The following is a 22,247-nucleotide window of genomic DNA, read 5'->3' as shown; positions in this document are numbered from 1 at the left end:
GCTTAATTTTATTGTTCCTAGCTCATATTTATATGGTTTCTAAAAGCATTGTGTTTAATTCTAATTGGTTAGTAGCTTTTTGCTACTCAGTTCATTGGTTAGTAGTTGCTAGTGTATGTGTTCACCAAAGACTGTCTTCCCTAAAGATGTTTACATTCTTGTAGAATAAATCTCATGGGCACAGAATCAGTTCTCACAGGTACTAGGTTCTTTTCTCACAGGTGTAGGCTCCCTTTCTCATGTCTCTCTACCTCTATTCCAGCTGAGTCCTTCTTCCATAGTTCTCTTCTACTTAGCCAAAGTAGCAGGCCTGAGCCATGATTTTACAAGGCTGACAAGGCCCTTGTTTTATAAGGCTTTACCTATATGCAACATACAAGGACCATCTCAGTACTTGCTGCCAACAGCATTCCAAACCCCTGTCTTGGATTCCTGTCTGAAAGATCTGTCCCTTGCCTCACAGAGGCTGATTTGAAGGCAATTTTCTGGAATCACAACACGTTATTCCATCAGTCAGCTTGTCAGTTCGGGAATGAGAAAGCTGCAATGCCATTGCCCCTTAATTGGGTGCATTTTCAGCATGTTGATTCCACTGCAGCCTCATCGCCCATCCAGACCTCCTCTAATGAGCTCACCACGGAGGAGAGGAGGGGCAGAGAGCAGAGAGAGCACTCCTGCTAGTGTTGCTGAGGTGTTCATGAAAACAGAAACTGATTTTACTGTAAATCGTAACGGCGTTTTGTAAGAGCCTGACGGAGAGATGGGGACTTCAGATGCCTCTCCTTTAAAATGCTGTTTATTGCCTAGACTGGGTCACAGCAGTTGGGGGTTGTGGCTGAGCCTATAGCTGCTGTCTGTAGACAAGCCATGAGTCCTGAAGCCCCTTTTCTGTTCATCTTATAAAGCATCATATCTTTTTCTTTTGCTGTGCATCTTATTACATAACAACCAATCAACATCATACACAACACCTTTACATTTACATATATCTTATCAAAACTGCTAAAGTTACCATACTATGTTAGTGACTAACAATCACCTGAGTTAGCAATTACATGTTAAACTTTGAAACTTGTTTTGCAGTGGAAAATTCTTGCTTTGATAAAAAACATCCCTCTGTCTGCCTATGCTTTTTTTACTTGGTAGCAAAGATGCTTTGTTTGAAGACCACTTAACCTGTTGGACTTTAGCCATAAAACCTCCTTCCAACTCACCAAACCTTTGTTCTCCCAGCTGTTCAGGCAACAACTGGCCCTAAAAACATTTTTTATATATCAAAGCTTGCTTTCATTTCTAGAGAACTTTCTGCTAAGCATTCATATCTGTAAAACTTTTCTGTTAAATTTTCATCCTTCCCAGCAGCATTTTCCCCCAGCCTAATTTTTGATAGGAAGCAATTATGTGAAATACGATCAAAGAAACAAAAGGAATGCTATTAAAATGAAAAATGCTTAAAATGGAAACACATAAGAGAAGAAGCCATGAAATCTTTTTATTAGTTATGCTGTTTGTAAAAATGGAATACCAGAAATTCTTACTTGTTTCAATGATCTAGGTATGGATAATATAATTTCATATTTCTCATCTAATAATATCTAATAATAAATTTTGGCTTATGCTACTTTTAAAAAGTCCTTAATTTATAGAATAGCCATATAATTCTTTTAGGACAAAAAGGAATTTGCCCTAATTCTTTCACAATTTTAACTTTTCAAAATTATCAGTTAAAAATAAACTGACAAAGTATCAATAGTGCTTTGTGTTCCTAGGCACAAGTAAAAGCTTTCAAAATATAAAAATTATGTTTATGCAATGAATATGGACATTTTAAAGTTCCCCACATTGCAAGGAGCAACTGTGAAAATGAATACAGGGAAGGAGACGCTGTATTCTGGCACAGATTTGATAATAAAAGGACATCAGCAGCTCTGTGTGGGTGGTTGTCTGTGCTCCCACAAGCTTCCCAATACTCTTCCCAATATGTTCTAATACTTTTGAACAGTATATTTCCTAGGGATTCTGATTGATGCAATGGGAGCAGGGTTGCATGGCAGAAAATATCAGTGTACTCAGTATATTGATGACATCTGAAGCTCCACTTGGCCTGAATTAAGATTTCCTTAGAATCCAACAAAAGATAGCTTTTTAAAATTAAAAAAAAACAAAAACAAAACACCACCAACCCCCCCCCCCCCAAAAAACAAAAAAAAAACCACAAAAAACCAACCAACCAACAAAAAAAAACCCCAACAACCCCACTTAAAAACTTTAAAAAAAAAAAAGAGGGGAAGGGAAGGGAAGGGAAGGGAAGGGAAGGGAAGGGAAGGGAAGGGAAGGGAAGGGAAGGGAAGGGAAGGGAAGGGAAGGGAAGGGAAGGGAAGGGAAGGGAAGGGAAGGGAAGGGAAGGGAAGGAAGGGAAGGGAAGGGAAGGGAAGGGAAGGGAAGGGAAGGGAAGGGAAGGGAAGGGGAGGGAAGGGGAGGGAAGGGGAGGGAAGGGGAGGGAAGGGGAGGGAAGGGGAGGGGAGGGGAGGGGAGGGGAGGGGAGGGGAGGGGAGGGGAGGGGAGGGGAGGGGAGGGGAGGGGAGGGGAGGGGAGGGGAGGGGAGGGGAGGGGAGGGGAGGGGAGGGGAGGGGAGGGGAGGGGAGGGGAGGGGAGGGGAGGGGAGGGGAGGGGAGGGGAGGGAAGGGGAGGGAAGGGGAGGGAAGGGGAGGGAAGGGGAGGGAAGGGGAGGGAAGGGGAGGGAAGGGGAGGGAAGGGGAGGGAAGGGAGGGGAGGGAAGGGAAGGGAAGGGAAGGGAAGGGAAGGGAAGGGAAGGGAAGGGAAGGGAAGGGAAGGGAAGGGAAGGGAAGGAAGGAGGAAGGGAAGGGAAGGGAAGGGAAGGGAAGGGAAGGGAAGGGAAGGGAAGGGAAGGGAAGAACAGCAAGCATTTGCTATTTTACTATTCGCCTGAGGACACATTCTTAAGAGGTTTCTCTGGTATCCTTACTGACAGGTCATGTTTTTCAGTCAGGTACAGTTTAAAGTACCCAAAACATTGAAGGCATTTGCCTTTGACACTTTAGCACTGGTTTTACTTGGTGACTTTTCACAACCTTTTGGCTTTCTTATTTACTCAAGACCGGCTTTGTGCTGCTTCCCCTCAGAGAAGCATCATAAAGGGAGGCAGAACTGAGGTGTGTCTTAAATTACCTTAGAACTGACACAAGCCACAATAAAAGTAATTTTCCATATTCCTCACATAGGTATTAGAAAATCAATAGCCTTTAAATAATGGCAATATTAATATTTTATAACTCTTTGACAATAAATTTATACGCAATTACAGTATAAGATATATTATAAAATTACTTTTTTAACACTAATTAAATTTCTATTTTTAAATTTAATTTTCTAAAGAAACAGCCTAAAGAACTTTATAAATATTGGCAAAAGACTTGCAATATCATCTAGCTTTCTTACTTTATGTAGCTATGTACAGGTCTGCAGTCTTCACACAAAATAAAACATTTACATTGCAGTTAGAACAGAGATAACTGGCACAGCAACAAAATTGGAAACCAAGAATAACTGGAGTTATGACATCTCTACACCCCTGCCATGTACTAAAGAGTATTTATGTGAAATTGCTGATTTTTAGGAGCACATCATGTAGCACTCGCTGTATCTTTCTGGCTCTTACAGTTGTAACAAAAAGTCAAAAGCTCTGAGTATTTTGTAGAATTATTTCTGAGGTTTTGTTCCTTCATTTGCGTAATTGTCCTGGTTTAGGGCAAATCTGGGAGAGAACCTCCCAATGGGGGTCCCTTCAGAAAACAAATTCAAGTGCCCCCTCCCCCAACTGGTTCAGGAAAAGATTTCCTTGGATAAATGTGGAAAAAATCTGTTTATTTAACATAAATTGAATAATATTAAACAATAAAACCTCTTGCTGTTTGATGAGATTGCAAATCCAGAAAAAGTCCTTTTCATATGGTGTAGCTCAGCTTGCTCAGGTTCTTATCAGTCCCTCCGGTGCTGGGAACTCCCAGGGTTTAGCTGGGTTTTCAGTCCAGAGCAGGTTTGAACAGATCCAAGAAATAGGGAAAAAACCAGGCTGGGGAACTTCCCTGCCTCAGCTAGCTAAAACTAACTAAAAGCAAAGGAGAGCTCTGTCCTGCTGTCTGTCTGTGCTGCAGACAACACAGTTCAGGAGCAGGATGCGGGGCAGTGAGTGCTCTTTCTCAACACAAACTGCGGCTTCTTTTTCCCCCTCTTCGCTCTCAGAGCCAGACTTAAAGGTGCAGAACTTAATATGTAACATAAACCAGGTGACTGGGGATACAAGCATCACAAAGTCATCCCAAGACAGTTATTTTGTAATTTTACCTTCTCTTAGTGTTAAGTGAGGCTGTAGGGATTGTCTCATTTTTGGATTTGGGTTTTGTTTAAGGCTTCCTAAATCAGCATGGCTAGATTAATTTCTAGAATTTGACAATCTGGATTTTTATCTCAAAATACATATTCTTATGATAGAAAGAATATTAAGATTTCAAATATGAGAAACTTAAAATATGTGTAAAAAATGCAGAAAAATAAAAATCTCAGCTTTTTCTAAAGAAATAAGTGGCAGTACTTGTAAACCATGGACACCTGAGTACTTTTTGTTCACTTCCTCCTGTCATGACTCTACCTCACCTTGCTTTGGTTGTGGCACTCCTTTCATGAACACTGATGTTTTAGTACCTGTTTACGTTCCCACTTTTTATTGCACCCATAAATACTCATGAAATGTCCCCTCACAGCAAAGCAGGCTCCCAGGATTCCAGCTCCATGAGGAGGAATCTTGCCAGCAAGAGGAGGCAGGTGATCCTTGCCTTCTGCTCAGCACTAGGGAAGCACAGCTGGAGTTCTATGTCCAGCTTCCATTACAGGGAAGACACAGGAATACTGGAGATAGTCTAGCAAAGAGCCATGGAGATGGAAGAGGGGCTGGAGCACCTCTCCTGTAAGGAAAGGCTGAGCGAGCTGGGACTGCTCAGCCTGGAGAAGAGATGGCTCAGGGGGATCTCATCAAGGTATGATGGGAGGGTGCACAGAGGATGGAGCTGGGCTCTTCTCAGTGGTGCCCAGTGACAGAACCAGAGATAATGAGCACAAAGTGAAGCACAAGAGGTTCCTTCCAAACACTTTTTTTCCTGTGAGGGTGACTGAGCAGTGGTACAAGCTGCCCAGAGAGGTTGTGGAGTCTCCCTCCTTGGAGCTTCTCACAAGTCATCCAGACATGGTGCTGGGACACCAGCTCTACACAGCCCTGCTTGAGGGTTGGATCAGATACTTACAAAGGTCCCAACCTCAGCCATTCTGCAATTCTGTGTCAGGAAAAAGTCTGCATCATGGTTATTTGCTCTGAAAATAAGAGCTCTGACTTGAAGCCAGAGGAAAGCTGCCGGTACAGGGTGAAGTCAGCAGAGGGCAATATGGCTGCATAGACTAACAGAGCTGCAAGGATGTGTTAGAGAGAAGTAGAGCATTCTATTTCTTTGAAATACTGAATATTTCCTTGCATTAAACGTTGAAGTTTTACATATGTACCAATGCACCCGTGTTTATTTGTACACGTCAAGATTATCAATCTAGACAGAGTATAACACTGGATCTGACTTGAAAAAACAGAGCTAAAATACCTACCACATTCCATTCAAGGATTGGATGGTGGCCATCGGTGACTTGTACCTTACAAAGCTGTAATTAGGAGAACACATTTTCAGATTATTCCTCCTCTCTTTGGTAAAGCCTTTTGGTAAACTCCTCTCTTTGTGAGAGGCAGGGCAAAGTGTATCCAGTAAGACAGGGGTGGCATTTTTTTGCATCCTTGTTCACTACTCCTTTCCAGATTTCACAGCTTACTGCTCTGCATAGAAGAGCTTCCTATCACTCAAGCAGTAAAGCAAGATGAGAAGTGCAGAGAAAGCTACAGCAAGTCAGTGATCTCTGCTTGAGGTTCTGCATAAATATGTAGGATAAATAGGAAAGAAGGTGAGTGAAACTAGACCAGCTGCAAAACAGCAGCATACCTTGGATTCATTGAAAAGGCAGGACAAAGCATATCAGGAGACCTGGTATGTGCTCTGTTGGGCAGGTATTTTACAAAGATCTTTGGCTCTCAGATGCTAGCAGGAGAGTTAAGCAGTCAGGACATTCCTCTGCCAGTTGGAGCTCTGAAGGAGCACACGTAGGCAGGAAGGGGTTGGGGAGCTTGAAGCCTTTTCAAGAGAAGATCAGGGTTGCTGACCCTACAAAGGGCACCACAGCTGTTGCTAGTGACAGGACACATTTAGGTTTCTCACACCACCTGGTCAGCCCAGAAAAGGGCATTGGTCTGAGCTGAACCATTATGTACTGAAAACCTTGCCACATACCGTGGTTAAACACCCAGCACCCCGCTCTTGGCAGTGGCTTGTGTGTGAGGTGGAATCCAGTTACCTCACCTGAGGGAGTGAAACTGCTTTGCATTTAAATGTTAGGCACCCAGAGGAGCCATCCTCCTGAAGCAAGTATCCAAATTCCCTGCATGGTCGGCAGGTGTCTTTGAAAATAAGCACCCAGGAGATTCTATCTGCCTGTCTTACATGCGTTCACCAAGGCCAAGGCAATCTTCCTTGGGGCCTTCAAGGGTTCCTGCCTCTGCTTTTACTACACAGAGAAAGCAAGTAATCATTGCAGGACTTACTGCAGCTATCAGGGTTTGACATCTGGTTTAGCAGGTCTAATAGAAAACTTGTCTTCTGGGCTCCTATGTGACATGCAGAAAGATTGGCAAATTGAGGGGGTCACTCATCCTATCCCAAGGTGGGTGTCAAGGACTGCCCTCCAATGGCTAGCTCTAGTGCTGCCATATGCTGAGCAGACATAGGTCACCTACACTAAACATCTAATTTTGATACAGCCAAAGCTGATGAGAAATAGCTCACCCCATTAATGAAGGAGAGCCTCCAGAGGCCTGGAGAACTTGGGCATCTCAGGCTGTTCGATTGGGTCCTTCCCTTGGTATCCCTGGGACACAACTGTGTTGCTTCCCCCAAAAGAGGCAGAGATGAATCTCCCTTTAGTCATCAGTTTGCTTAACTTGATATATGAAGTTTGTATTGCAGAAAGACAGTGGGAGGTCTGTGTCTGATGTCCTTCCCTCCAATTTCCTTCCGTGTCACTTTCTTCTGGGTTGCAATTATTTTGCGATAACAGTGAGTGGCTTTTCATATCAGTAACTTGTTGTACCCAGTAAAATTCTGTTCCCTGCACATTACACTTGTGAAAATCTGTGACTTAATTAGAAAGGAGATTATGGATGAGGCCAATGCAGTATATGAAAACCTTGTTTGTTCATGGGAAAAAGTCAGTGTTCTTTCTAGAAGGTTACGCAAAAAAAATGATTCACTGCAGGATAAAATTGCCTATAATTCAAGGACTTTGCAATGAAAAATAGAAAGGCATATGATTGTTGTTTTCCTTTTTATGTGCTCAATATATCATGCCAATTTAAAGTTCTTTATAAGCATTCATACCAGAGCTGATCATAAAGTGCCAGTTAATTTTCACATGTAAAGTAAAACCACCCCACTTTCATTTGTTTTAAGCTCCCAGTTACAGTTTCAGCTTCGCAATAAAAATCAAAAGCTATGAATATTCTCTGTTTCTTAGACATCTGTACAATCAATTTGTTCTATCATTGGAAAACATAAAAATGTAAACTGAGGTGGAAAGTTTCCACACAAGTTTTCATGTTAACTAAAATCTCAACTTCTCCTCAAACAAGGCCATTAAAAATGCAGCAACTGTGCAGTATTCATTTTCTTAAATTCCAAAAGCTCTGTCAGACACACAATTCACTCACAGACACCCCTCAAGAGATATGCATTGCATCAAAGAAATTGTAAACTTCTCCTCTGGAGATAGGTTTTCTCATGCTCTGTTCTCCTAATTCAGAACCTGTCCTTTAGACCCCCTGAGCAAGTAGGGGGAATTGTGGCCAAAAGGAAATCTGGCACCAGAAACCAGTGACATTTTCCTTCCTCCTACAGAAAATCTCTGAAGTAATGCATTCCCATTGTTATGTCATCTTGGCTTTATGAAAGTCAAAGTCCTGCCTGAAGCATAATGACATTGTGAAGTTTGGAAGTTTCTCAGTGATAACAGCACAATAAACACAGTGTAATTCCTGCACCCTAGTTCACTGCAGTGTTGAGGTTGTAGGCACTGTACAGCACCTGTGTGGGAGAATGTCCTGATCCAGCACAGGAAATCAACTGACACCGTGAAAACCAAAGTGCACACCCCATGCTGATCTGCAGTTTGCCCTTTAAGAACTGTAATTGATAAAGATTTGCTTGTGATCCTGTGTGCCAATCTGTTAATACAGAACGTTAGAACAAGGCTGTGCTGCTGGGAGGCACCAAGCCCATGCCACAGTGTGGGCTGAGTTCCAGCTGGGAGAAAGTGATCTTGCTCTGGAGAAATGGGGTTGGTGGTCACCAAGCTGACCATCAGCCAGCAGTGTGCCCTGGCAGCAGTGAAGGCCAGCAGTTGTATGAGCCAGCAGGACAAAAGGGGATGACTTCCCTCTGTTCATTGCTTGTAGGTCTGTGTCTAAAAGTTTGCATCCACTATTGGCTTCCCAAAGCAAGAAAATACAGGGATAAAGAGAGCAGGCACAAGTTGGAGCACAGATGCTGTGCTCTTTTTCTGGGCACCGGCCCAGCCATCCACAAGACTATATAACCTGCTCTTTAGGAGTCCCAACGAGATTTTAGATTGCTGTTGGCTACCTATTCCTCAATTCTAGTTTCATCTTCATTAGAAAATTTTACATTTACTTTGGATCTTCTTACTACTTTGGGCTGCTTACTCTGTCAAAGAGAACATTTTATCAGTTGGGTACAATTTATTCCTATAAAATGTTCAACCTTGCTTATCTCTTTATTGTCTTAAAGGTGTTAAAATTTCACTATTCCTCCACTCTAGTATCATCATCATTTGAAGATTTCACATCTACTTTGGATCTACCCTGGGCTGTTTACTCTGTCAAAGAGAACATTTTATCAGTTGGGTACAATTTGTTTTTTAAAAATGTCTGTTCAACCTTGCTTATCTCTTTATTGTCTTAAAGATGCTAAAATTTACATAGAAGTGTTAAATTAGTCTCATATTCCCTTGGTTCTCTTTCTCTTTCAGTTAAAAAGAAAGTAAATCCTTTCACACTCAGCAAGGCTGAGTCCAGGTCTCTGAAAAGAGCTGGAGAATGCTGCTCTGAGTCCAGGATGTATTTCATCAAGTCCGGCCAACCTATCAGGCTTAACCTGCACATTATAAGCAGAAACTTTATATACACATTTTTGTAAAGATATATAGGATAGAAAAAGAAGAGGTTAAATAATATTCAGACAATCTAGCATGATTTATGACCATTCTCTACCATAAGGGTTGGTGTTTCAGCAATACAGAAATGTAAATTTCAGGTAGTAAAACAATATCAAGCCAAATGTTTCCTGAAACTACTTGTGCATAAATATAAGAAAAGGAAGGATAGAAAAAGAAAGATACAGGAAAAAGGTTAAACCAAATCAAACCAGCATGACTTGCTTCACAAAGTGAACGAGATAGTAGTAGTACATTGTAGTGGTTTTGGATGGAAAGAGTTTCTTCATAGTAGCTTATACTGGGGCTATGTTTTGGATTTGTGTTCAAAACAGTGCTGATAACACAAGAATGTTTTCTTTATCCAGTTCAGGTATGCCTACCTAAGTGAGAGTGAGTGCTACCATACTCCTAAACATAGCTTCAAGGTGATAGAAATGCCTGGATAAGCTCAGCAAGGCTCAGCTTCTTTAGGAAGAGAATGTTTGTGGGTATACAAGGTTCTTTGAGGCTGATTTCCGGTAGAGTCCAAGAAGCAACGTCCAGGAAGGTAATGCTCCTGTGCCAGCTGCTGGGCAGGTTTGTCCTCTCTGCCCTGCTGGGATACTAGATGCTTCTATATCCCAGTGTCACCAAGCAGTAGCCTGAAGTACACTGTAAGACCATGTGAGAGCTTGAGATCTACTGCTTCTGCAGGCTTAAGGAATCTGTTTCTGAGATTTTTCTCCCTCTAATGCCCTTATAAACATGACAACATTCAGACATTAATTCTGTATGTTAAAAGTTAAAACGTGGGTTAAAATCAGTCCACCTTCTCTCCCCATTTGTTCTAGAGGGATGTTTTCATGGCTCACTGACAACAACCATTTCTCTTGCTGCAGCAGACTCTAAGGTCACTTGCCTCTTTTTGAATTTAGAACTAAATTTAGCATAACTACGCTGTAGCTCAGTGCCAGATTGCCAATGCCCATTGTTGAAACATCGTTACTCTGCTAAAATTGCATCTTTCTCTCCAGTAGAAGCTAAGAGAACTTGAAAACCCTGAAAGGCACCAAGGCAGGGGAAGGTTTGGGGTTATGGGCTGTGCACTGTGTTGCCACCACAAATGCCATATAAAGCGATTTTGGGTAAAGCCTTGTAGCAGAGATCCATTTCAAACTTCTGCTTTGCTATTGCTCCTCCAACCTGATTTGTGCTGAAAACTGTCACCTGGCTCCGCTTAGGGGAGAGCTAGTAGGTTTACTTGAAAAATTGCAGAGCAGACTCACAGTGTCTGTTTTCACTGGTAATTACCAAATTTCCACTATTTCCTCTCTTCTTACAATTCCTTTTCCTGTTGTTCCTCAGCCAAGCTACACATTAGCACCTCTGCTGCAAGGCACAAAACAGACATGCAATGCACAGCAGAGATGTCAGGGTGCTGGAGGGGGGAGCAGGACCTCCCTGTGGGCACCCACAGCCCCTTAGACCACCCCACTTCCCTGACTGAGCTGATCTAGGAGCCTTTCAGCTCAGCAAAAACTATGTCAGAATTTACACTGCTCTGTCACAACCCAAAGTAAACACATGTTGGAAATTCTTCTTCTGGTCCTGAAGCCCTCTAAATTTTTCAAACTTCCAGCATGTAATGGTAGTGGCACCTACCATTACACACCAAGCATAGGAGTCAAATCACTGGACTTTGAATGTCTGCAAAGGCAACACCTCCGTCTGTCAGGCTTTAGTGGAATGGCTTTGCAGACCATTGGAGCAACAGATACTCACAAGGGACCTCCAGTAGACAGCACTATGGGAAGATGGGCTCTTCACAGCCTGGAACTTTTTCATAAAGAAATCTCTTTTGTAAAGACAGCTGACTGTAACCAGTTTAGCTATGGGCATCCATATCAGCTTTCTTCCATGAGCCACCCAATCCATCTCTCTTCTTTTGATCTGGAGGAGGCAAGGCTCCCATGGAGCACAGACATGAGATCCTGCAGTTACTGTCTATATCCAATACATATGCACATCAAACATCCAAATTCTGTCATGTCCTAATCTGGGATGCTTTAACTAGCAAACTGTTTGTTTCTGGGTGTTTTCACAAAGTGATGATAGGAAATCAGGAGATCAAATACCTGATTCTTTTTGGATTCTCCTCAGCAGGTCTGCAGACCAGACACTCAGAGCATGGAGCAAGTGGGGTAAGTTGAATTGTGGACATTTTGCGCATAAAAATTGGCCAAAAAGGAAGGCACTTTTCCTTCGTCATACTCTTAGAAATTCCCAAAGCATTTAGTTTGAAACCATCCCAGAGTTCATCCTGAAGCAGATTTTATGCATTGGATTTTGTTACAACCTGCAGTACAGCATGGAGCAGTGCAGCTGTGAAGAGCGGCAGTCAATATTTGCTTGCTAAATTCCTATTGGACTACTGGCCTCAATGACATTGTAGGGCAGGAACATCATCACGTGTTGGGCACTCAGAGAATAAGGACTTCCTTTTTGATTTTGAATTTTATTCTCTCTAGTATTTAAATTCACTTTCTTTTTGTTTCTAATATTGAGAGCCCGGGAGAATAGGAACTGCTCTTCAAAGTGTCCTTTGCACAGAGATACATGAGCCTTTTGTTTGGCTACATTCTTAACATATTTGTGGAGCACAGTCATATTAATGTCTAACAAGCTAATAACCAATACCTGCAATGCCCCTCACAGGCCTCCCAGTGTCAACCACAGTTCTTGAAGTTCTGGTATTCTTGCTGGTGGCCTAGTCAATAACTAGAATGGATTAAAGAGACATTGTTGGGATACAATTAAGGAAGACATGTGACAAGACATACTTATGAACAGCAGCACACAAACAATAGGACCTGAACTCCCAGGTCACCAGGTGAGGCACAACCCACACAAGGACACGGCTGCCTGCCCTGTGCCAACTAATTGGTCACTGAGCAAATCAGTGCAGACTCCTGAGGGACCCAGTGGTGATTTTGAGCTGGTTGGTAGCAAGGAAGACAGAAAATCATGTCAGTAATTCAGCCCCACTATGACTGTGGCACCAGAGCAATAGCTCTTAGGCCAGCAAGAGCCAGCAACATCCCTACTCTTCCTTTTACAGCTTGCTTCCCTGCCTGAAGGCAGGAGCAGATTTCTAGGGCAAGGCTTTTCAACCCACAGATTTTAAGACCTAGAATAGTCTCAATGATCTGCCACAGACTCAAAGCAGAAGTAAGAGAAAATATAAGAACACTGTTTTTCCCCTTGAAATAATTCAAAGTTTGGTTGGGCTTTCAGAAGGCTTCTCCCAGTCCAGGTCATTTTAATTCCAGAACAGTGAAGAATGTCAATTGCCATGAGTTGGCATCTGCCTTTAACAAGAGCTACATTGGGCTGTCAAAGGACAAGATATCCTCGCAAAGGAAGTTTCAAAAATATCTATCAATAACATCCTTTGATATGGCACTGAGTAGATTTTACATGTCAGTTTGTTTTAAGTAAAGCAAATATCAGATGTTTGTCTACTAAGGAAAGGGTCACTAACAGTCATAAAGCAATTCAAGAATCTTGAGTGGAAGGTTCTATAAAGAGTCAATGTTCTTACATCATTAATACATTAATAGTGAGATACCTCAGGTAATGTTTAACTGTAGAATGAGGGTTTAGTAATAAAAATGGCACTTAAGCAAGCATTAATTATTCTTCAAGTCAAGTTACTGTTCCTCTAATTGAAGTATTATCTTCAAAAATCGGAGTGATTAAATAAAGGGCATATTTACAAACACTTTGTCTTCAGATAGTCTAAGGGTTATCAGCATATACATTAACATAAAATGCTTGAGTAAAAATTGTATTTTGGATCAGTTTTAAAATGGCATTTCATATGCTGAATTCTTAGACTGTCAAGGGGAAATACTATCTACATATAGCACTATCATAAAATGTCAATTTATATAAAAGGAATGGTTTATAGTGGTCACAAGAGCCCAAACTAATTTTTTTTGTATGAGCATGCCAGTCTAATCATTGTGTTTACATTGTTGTTAATTTCGTTTAATGGTTGAATTGGAATTAATTTTAGTATTCATTTGAATACCCATACACATAAATACTCTGGCATAGGCAGACATAGGTACAGGTGTGTCCAGGAACTGAGGGGAGAGCTTTATATATTCATTCTTAAGAAAAACAGGGTTTTGTAGCTGCATCAATCAGAGTAGGGTGCCTGAGTACTCATCCTCAATCTCTCATGCTGAAAATTTAGACATGAATTTATTGGTGCCTTGAGGACACAGTTCCTACTCTGCACGTCATTTATCTTTCTACACATTTTGATGGCACCTCATTCCTCTGCCTCATGCTCTCATCCTCTCCAACCTGCCTTCAGAATACTAAAACTATACAAGTTGTTTGGGGTTTTTTGAGTTCAAGGTACATGAGGGCATAGGACGTCACACATCATCTTCCACAACCATGTGTGACCTTAGCACTCCACCCTTAGCACTCCATCAAAGCTGCTCCCCTCTGCACCCCCAGCTGAGTCTCTGGTCCCCTGGGCTACTCCCACTGCTCCCTCATTATGGGGATAAAGACTAGCAGGTTGCAGCCATGGTACAGCATGTGCTGGTCTCCTGTTTGCACCACAGAGTTCCTTCCTGGCAAGGCTCTCCTCGCTCTCCTGGGGAGGCTGTGAAGGTCATTTCTTGTGTGACAGCTTCACCATTCTGCTGTGCTAACTGCAGCTCCCTGGGACATGCCCCCTTCACCTGCTGTGACTTCACTCCATGGACATTCTGAGCTCGTGGCTGGCAGGAGCATGTGTGAGTGCTGCCATTCAGCAGCTCAAACCCACCAGGGTCTTGCTTACACAGCCTGCCTAAATCCTAAACCCTTACCACGGCTTCTGGGGTAAGACTCAAAAGACTAAGTTTAAATATTAACAAAATGCTCTCTGGTGCACCAGGCAGTCAAGGCTGAGCACAATGTTCTGCAATTGGGTTACACCAGTTTGGAAAAATCTTGCCTTTTAATGGCCTCCTGTATACACAACAAAATTTCATTTCCTGTGTGTAAGCAGTTAGCAAGAGAAGACATCTGCTGTCCTGAAGAATTTTTGTTTAAGCTAATATGGCTAAATGAAGGCCAGAATCATCTCTTTCCAGCCCAGAACAAGTGCTCAGCTGTTCCTGCTCTCCTGTGACTTGAGAGGAGACGGGGAAAGACTGGGAGCAGGGTGGTAGGAACATCTCCCTGCTCTTCTTCCTCAGCAAGGCTGATTGCTGAACCCTCCAAAGGAGGCTTGCAGAATGGTCACCCTTCTACAAGAGCACACAGGCAACCCTCTGTGCCAGGGTAAGACCTCCATAGGTTAATTTGTGTTTTCTGGCCTCCTATCAGTCTCCCCAATGAGCTGGCTCTCCTGGTTACTTCAGCCATCTCAGCCATCTGCAGTTGGGCATTTCCACCTGCACTCTCTTAAACGTGCCCTGAACTGTCTCCTTTGCTTCACCCTGATAATTTCCACCAATTGCTGGTATGTCTCACTGTAGAGAGTTGGACTTTAGTAATTGGAACAAAACCCAATCGCTTAGAATTAAATAATACTTGCCTTCACGTGGAAGAAAATTGTTCTAGAAACTTAAAGAATATCTTAAAGCACATGAGGAAGGCAGAGTGGTTCTTGTGGAGGTGGGAATACTTTTGGCAAAGCCTCACTTCACACCCAAGACACAGGGCAGGATGCTTTTCAGGCTTGCCAGCACTAACAGCAGGAGGTTTCTTCCGATCATGGGCTGCTCAGAGCACATTGGGACCCAGGGTGGTCTGGGTGGTACAGCCTCTGCAACCCAAACTACAGCAACACAGCACTTCAGAATATCATGAGTATCTGCAAAATTTCGTGTATGTCATTTATTTATTGTGCTTGTTAATTAGAGGCTGGTACCAATGGGACCAGCAATGCTGCACCATACCTTGCATCCATAACTCAGGCAATAGTTCCTGCCCGCCTTGTCCTGACGGTAAATCCTGCCGGTCCAAAACAAGCTGTAATCTGACTCCCCAGTGCTGTTTCAATCAGGCTCTGAGAACGCAGTTGAGTAAATAAAGGGCTAGATTGGCTAATGAAACAGAATGATTCAACAAAAGGAGGGAGTACACACATTTGTGTGACTGTTTTTCTAGGACAGACGATGTTTAATTGGGGTTGTCCTGATTATGACTTAGACTGTAACTAACTCATCTTTATCAGATGTACTTAGATACATGGGTTTTATTTTAGGCCCATCCCAAGTTATAAATTAAAAAGCCTTTCCAGAAGACCTTGGAAAATATTACAACATTCAAGTGCAGCCAATAGGTAAAAGATAATTAACTTTTGATCATAAAGGCAGATAATAAAAAGAATACTACATTTGAAAGCATTTTTCATGAAAGCCACTATGATATGGAAGCAAACTACAGTATTTATAATTATAAAGCTTTAATAGTTAGTTGTAATTATTATAAACTTACAATGCCTCTGTAAGGGATATGACAGGAATATCCTTAGAATTGGTGGTAGTTTGTAATATTGTTTCAGGACTGAGCTCTAAGCCCCAGAACCACAAAAGTTTATGGCATTACAATGAGCAAGTATTAAACTTCCATTGACAACTAGACTGGACCATCCAAATGCACTCACTCCAAACACATGGACTGAGTGACTTTTTTTCATACAAAGATATTGAGAAATGAGACAGGCAAGACATTTTCAAGATGTGAAGGAGAGTTTGATAAGGACTGTTTACTTGTCTGTCATTTCTCTGCAAAAACACCTCCCCAGAGCTACAGGTTTCCACCTAGCAGATTCTGTTTGCCCTGGCCAGGATAACTACAGGGTTGTGCTTGCAGAGACTGCCAGGTGCTGCTGGTTCCCATCTCAAGGAACCTCCTTGCCCTTCAGGAAAGAGCCCTGCTGAAACTCCAGCTCTTATTTTATCCTCCTTTTGTTTGCTCTAAATTACCTTCCTCATAGTCTTTGATAACTTGCTGGTAAAAATGGGCAGCTCTCCTTTCCCCTCCTCCAATCACCCAAATGCTTGTTTTCAAGGGATTTGTGTTCAGGATTATGGTTGTTTTTCCCAATCCCAGTGGTGTCCTTCAGACTGACCAGTTTCTTATTGCCTTATTTTTAAGTGTTTTTGCATGAAGTTTAGCATGGGTGAGATTCCCTCTTTAGTTTTGCCCAAAGGACTCTTTTTTTCACTCTGTCGCCTAGGGCTCAGAGCCCTGTTGGTTGTTCACTGGGAATGATTCCAGCTGTTGGGAAAGAAATTCATTTCCTGGAGCAACTGTCTTTTCCGAGACGGCCTTTATGCTAAACTGATTAGTCATAGTATTTTTGGCTTGCTTCATCTGGCATGATTGCAGCCTGAAGCAGCCTTTTGAGGAGCTGAGGGGAGCACTAGCCCTGGCAGCAGGTGCTGTGGCCAGGATCTGTTCCCCAGAGGCTGCTGCAAAAGAAGGTGCCACCATCCAAGCACTGGAGGGTTTTCCCATTGCTGTTACTGCCTGCTGTTTGCAAAACAACTTTGCACACCTGGCTTTAGGATTTGTGGCTTTGCATATTTTTATCCCAGCTGGAGGAAGTACAGCTCATTTTATTAATAATGTTGTAGGTAAAAACTACAGTAGCGGTCTCTCTGGGGACCAGAGACAACTGTGGGCCTGATTACAGTTCTAGGTCACATTTCCTTCAGATTTGGCACAAATAGAGAAAATAAACCTCTTTATTTACTGAAGAAAAACACCTAAAAAAAAAAAAAGAAATAGGCTGCAACCATTGGCTGTATGCAAGTCACAGCAAGCCCCATGAGCACCGAGGCTTCTCCTCATACAAGCAGAGGCCAAAGTATGAGCTACAAGCATTGTGTGGAGCAAGAAAAAAGCTGGGGGTCGGGGCTGGGCTGAATGAGAGATGTTGTGGATGAGCCCAGGAGCCCAGGGCTGGTGGCTTTAGGACTGCAAGCACAGAAATACAGACTTGTACAGAATACAGACATTGCTTCAATTCATTCAAATGCTGCATTTGTGGTTTGTTTCATTGTGTTGGTTTTTTTCCCCCTGCATCTCTCAGTTGTCATATTTGTAAACCTCCTCAAACCACCACTGTTAATAAGGAGTGCTACAGCTGGGATTATATCATATTTAACCATTTTCCTACTTCTGCCTTCTCCTGAACAGACACTGTGCCAGGTCAGGCCACCTGCTGATCTGCAGAAAGATCTGTTTTATCATCTTCCTGTGTCAATCTGCAACGCAAGAGAGCGTAGTGTGTGGCTTTTCAATAGCATGAGGTCTCATTTGTAGATTGAAAATAAGATCTGCAATGCAAGAGAGGGTAGTGTGTGGTTTTTCAATAGCATGAGGTCTCATTTGTAGATTGAAAATAAGAGGGACAAACAGAAGTATGTTTAACTTCTTATAACTGAACTCAGCTTTTGAATTTTACCCTTAATTTGTCCTTCTTGTATTTATTATGATAGTATTTATAAAATATATTTTAGATTTTATTTACTGCTTAATGTATTTTAATATGGTTTTAAAGAATGTGGTACCTGTATGGCATATGGAAGCAAACTTCAAAGAAGTGAAAGTTTGCTAGTACTAATCTGGAAATTAATCTAAACTACTGATCTTCAGCATGTGGTCTTTGAACCTAGTATTCTACTTTTAAGTATCTTTGTAACATGAGTAAGAAGAACAGACTTCTCCATTATAGACTTCAATGTATGCTTGAAAGATCTATATGGAAATGTTTATGAGCCCGCAAATGGAAGAAATTAAGTATGTTAACAGTAAATTGAAAAATAACAAGAATTTCAAAGAATGTCAGTGGCAAATCATTGCAATTGGGATTCCCTCAACAATTACCAAAATATTCAGAAAAGTGAGGCTCCTTAAATAATCTGATACTATCCTGGTGTAAGATCAAAAGACAAAATATTCCATATCCCGTGGCAACTCGTTCCGTACAATTTCAGGGGAAGAGCAGGTTATTAATAAAAGTGAGTTCAGCAAAAATTCCCAAATCCAGATGTGATTTCTAAGGGGCTGTTCACACCTGGATAGCTCTGGAACCAACACTTGGCAATGAAGTGGGGCACTGTAGACCCCAGACCTGTGAAGCCTTGGAGGTAGGTGAATCCCTCTGCTAGATGAACACAGCAGTGTTGCTCCATGAGCAAAACCCCAGATCATTTCATTTCGCACATTCTTGCAAAACAAGCTGACGCTGATAGGAACGCAGGAACTGATAAGAGACCTGGTGAAATATTGGGAAAGACATTTTTCCGTGTTGCTGTTACCTGAGGGAAACTCCAGGCATAACTCACACAGTTTAAGGAATGGCACAGTCTAAAGTATCTGGAGATAGTGGAGTACTTTATTGCAGTGGTATCTGCAAAGGTGCATCACACAGGGAGACCTAGAGCGCAAACATAAATGATTACTACGAGATGTCTCTCACAGTGTTTGAATATATTCTAATGTTCCACCAGCTACCTAGAAATATATTATTTGTTTAGGTTATTTTTAACAGTCTATTTTAAGGTTATTTCAAAATGGATAAGCAAGTAAAAGTGTGCTCAGCTGGACTTTAGGAAAGAAACTGGAAACAGTGGCCAGGGCTCACCTGCAAAATACAGTGCTGACACCCATACATGGGAGTTTCTTGTCATATTCTGCCATTTATAATTATTTTGGTTTTGCTTTTTCTTTCATGACAGTTTAACTTTGTTCCTATTTAACAGAAATATCTTGGGATTAATTGAAATTTAGGTAACCACTGTTGTGATCTTCAAGCATCATTATCTTGACCCAGGCTTCCCAGAGGTGGGATATGCCTAGAGGAGCAATATACATAGACACTGTATGCAAGTGTGAGGTGGACAGGACATCCTGCAATGCTTCTCCTTTGCCCTGGTGGAACATAGGATCTCACATGGCTGAAAACCCCTTGCAAATGGGGGTCCCACAAGAATCTCTAGGGCAGGTGCCACTGTAGGCAGCAGACAGGACATCAGGGTGGAGTGGCAAGGCTGAGTCTCCCATTACAGCACAGCACAAACAAGGCAATCTACATCTCTGCTTTATTTCAGATATCTGGACACTCATTACAGTCTGTATGAAACATGACTCCATGCTCGTGTAGCAGTCCCTGTGACAGTATCTGTAGCAGTATCTGGCTGTGACACTGCAGATTCCCTTACTCACCCATCACCAGCTCTCTGATTGTGCTTCCTCACATCCCTGTGATTCCCAGCCTGGTTGAGTCTCAATGTATTGCTAGATTCAGCAACTGTGAGAGTAGAGTCAAATGCTGAATTGACAAGTCTAATTGGTTGGTTGTCTCTGATGTGAGAGAATGCTTAATTAATTTTCTTCATGAAGTCAAAAGAGACAGTTTTAAATGAAAACAAATTGCTTACATCTTAAGCAAAATGCAGAAAGCTCATAAGAGGGAAAATAACATTGGATTAAAATATTATATTTTTGTGTTGAAGAATCAAGCACTATTTTTTATGTTGGCTGAGAAGGATGTCAAAACTTTCCTGGTTCTGAAAAGCAATGTGCAGGATTTTGCGTATGTGCTCTTCATTATGGTGTAATGGTCCTTATAAACACCCAGTACCAAGGCCACGTTTACTGGCTTTCAGGGCACAATAACTGTAAAGTCCATAAAAAAGAGAATAAAATTACAGAAGTGTAATAAAGGAAGTGTGAATAAAAAATGAGAGGTATGTGAATATGGCACCAGTTTTTCACTGGAAATTTCCAGTTCTACTTCACCATACGCTGCAGTAACAGCACTGGGTGCTACTGCTTATACTGTGCTCTGTACAAAGGAGTGATAACTTTCGATGGCTCACATCCTAGCAGGGTGTCAGCTCTTCTTGAGGCACTATGCAAAATTCTAACCCTCTACAGGTCTCAATAAACCTGAGCAATCAAGAAATATATATTGTTAATGGAACTGATCTCTTCCCACCCAACCTCACTGCCCTTTCCTTTCTTATGTTGTTTGCCTGATATTTGCATCTTGACTAAATTTACTCATTCTCATCCTAGTTTAAGGCATCACTACTGAACTTGACAAGGTAACATGGCTGATTTGAGTTGTGCTTCAGGGTGCTAATAAAAGAAACTTTCTGTAAAAAACCTAAGGTAGTAGAGACTATAAGAACTGGAAAGAGAAATGACATTATGCTTCCTTCTGGCATCTGTGTCCTGAGTCTATGAGTATAAGGGACACCTCTGCTTTCCATGACAGCCTCTCTGGGCCAAGCATTTTTCCATTTCTTTCTTGGATGTCGCCACTGGGGGCTTCAAATCTTCCTAAGGATACCATTCAGAGGCTGTGTCCCTGTCTTTCCTCCAAAAGAGGAGAGAGGAACTGGCATTGACAAGAGGTGCATGCCCAAACTGCCTGCTGCACTTACCACTGAGCAGAATACATCTACACACTAAACTGTCCAAGTAGAACACAGTGCCATTTTTTAAACAGATGGAAGAATTTGAGTTTGGGGGGTTTTGCACCTCTAGCATCACAGCAGATAGTATTGTGAGCAAACTTTGCTTCAAGGTTTTGGGCAGAACGTGGCCAGAAAACAGGATATAGCCAGAAAGCTACAACAATAACATAAGTTTTATACAGCACATGGTGAAGGAAAACATTGGGAAACACTAGAACTCTGTACAGACTGATGCTGTTATCCACGTTCTCAGCTAATCTCCCAGTATCAACACTGGTGTTTATTTAACACTGAAGAAAGGCGTGGAGCTCTTCACAAGACAAATTCTGCATCTCCAGCAGAACTGTTTTCTTCTTTGTGAAAAATAGCTTCTTTATGCAGTAAGTCACTGAATTTGTTGCTGCTTTATATCTTTCCAGTCAGTTTTCTTCCCTCTCCTTCTTGACCCTCCTGGCCAGGGTGGGAGGCAGCACATATAAAGCCCTTCAGAGCCCAGCTCATCAAGGGGGTTTAAAGAGCTGTGGGTGGTTTTCAGCTCCCATGAAAACAAAGGGAAGTTGAGAGTGCTTGAGGCTTGGCAAAGGATCAGGCTGTGACTGATTTACATCTCTGAACTCTCTCGGTTTATGGGGCTGCCTGAGAGACAGAACAATCAGGAATTTTCATTTCCTCTTCTGCTCTGCCTAGGTAGGAAAGGCCACACTTTCCCAGTTAGTGGGTTTAGCTGTTTTTTGAGTATCTGGGGTGTTTGCACAGCTGAATTTCTGCAGTGTGGGACACAGGTGAGCAGCCTCCTGTGTGGCCCTTATACATGAAACCTCTCCTGCACCATCGGGGAAAATCATGTTTTTAATAGTACTGCTGAAAATAGAAAAGCGAAAGTGTTTATTCTCTTTGTCAGTCCACATACCACTTTATTGCTTCCATGAATTAGTGGAAATAATCCAAGAGTAAAGCACTTACAGGTGGATGTGATAAAGCCAAGGACAAGACCCTCCTGACTTCTTTAGAGCCAAGCGTCCCTCCTGCATCTAAATCTACTCTTTAAAAAGCTGCTCTCTGGTTTATGTTGCAGATTCTTGTGATGGATCCTGAACACAAAGAATTTAAAATTTTAAAGCACTTCTATGATCACACCATGTAAGGAGGGAAACCAAAAGCTATTAAACTGTTTTATGGTTTTTATGGGGTTTTTTATTGTTTATGGTTCTATAGCTTTTAAAATGTTTGTTATTTCAATGGTAACAAATAAAAAACAAAATGGTGTCAGTTTCACAAACTAAAGTTAATCCCTTCAACCAACAGCAGGTAACAAAACAGGATCTCACTGATGCAGAGAAGGTAAAACAGTTTGGGAACTGACCT

Source organism: Poecile atricapillus, chromosome Z (assembly GCF_030490865.1).
Source record: "Poecile atricapillus isolate bPoeAtr1 chromosome Z, bPoeAtr1.hap1, whole genome shotgun sequence".
NCBI classification, from domain to species: domain Eukaryota; kingdom Metazoa; phylum Chordata; class Aves; order Passeriformes; family Paridae; genus Poecile; species Poecile atricapillus.
The sequence above is the reverse complement of the archived record's forward strand: the minus strand, read 5'-3'. Positions refer to the sequence as shown.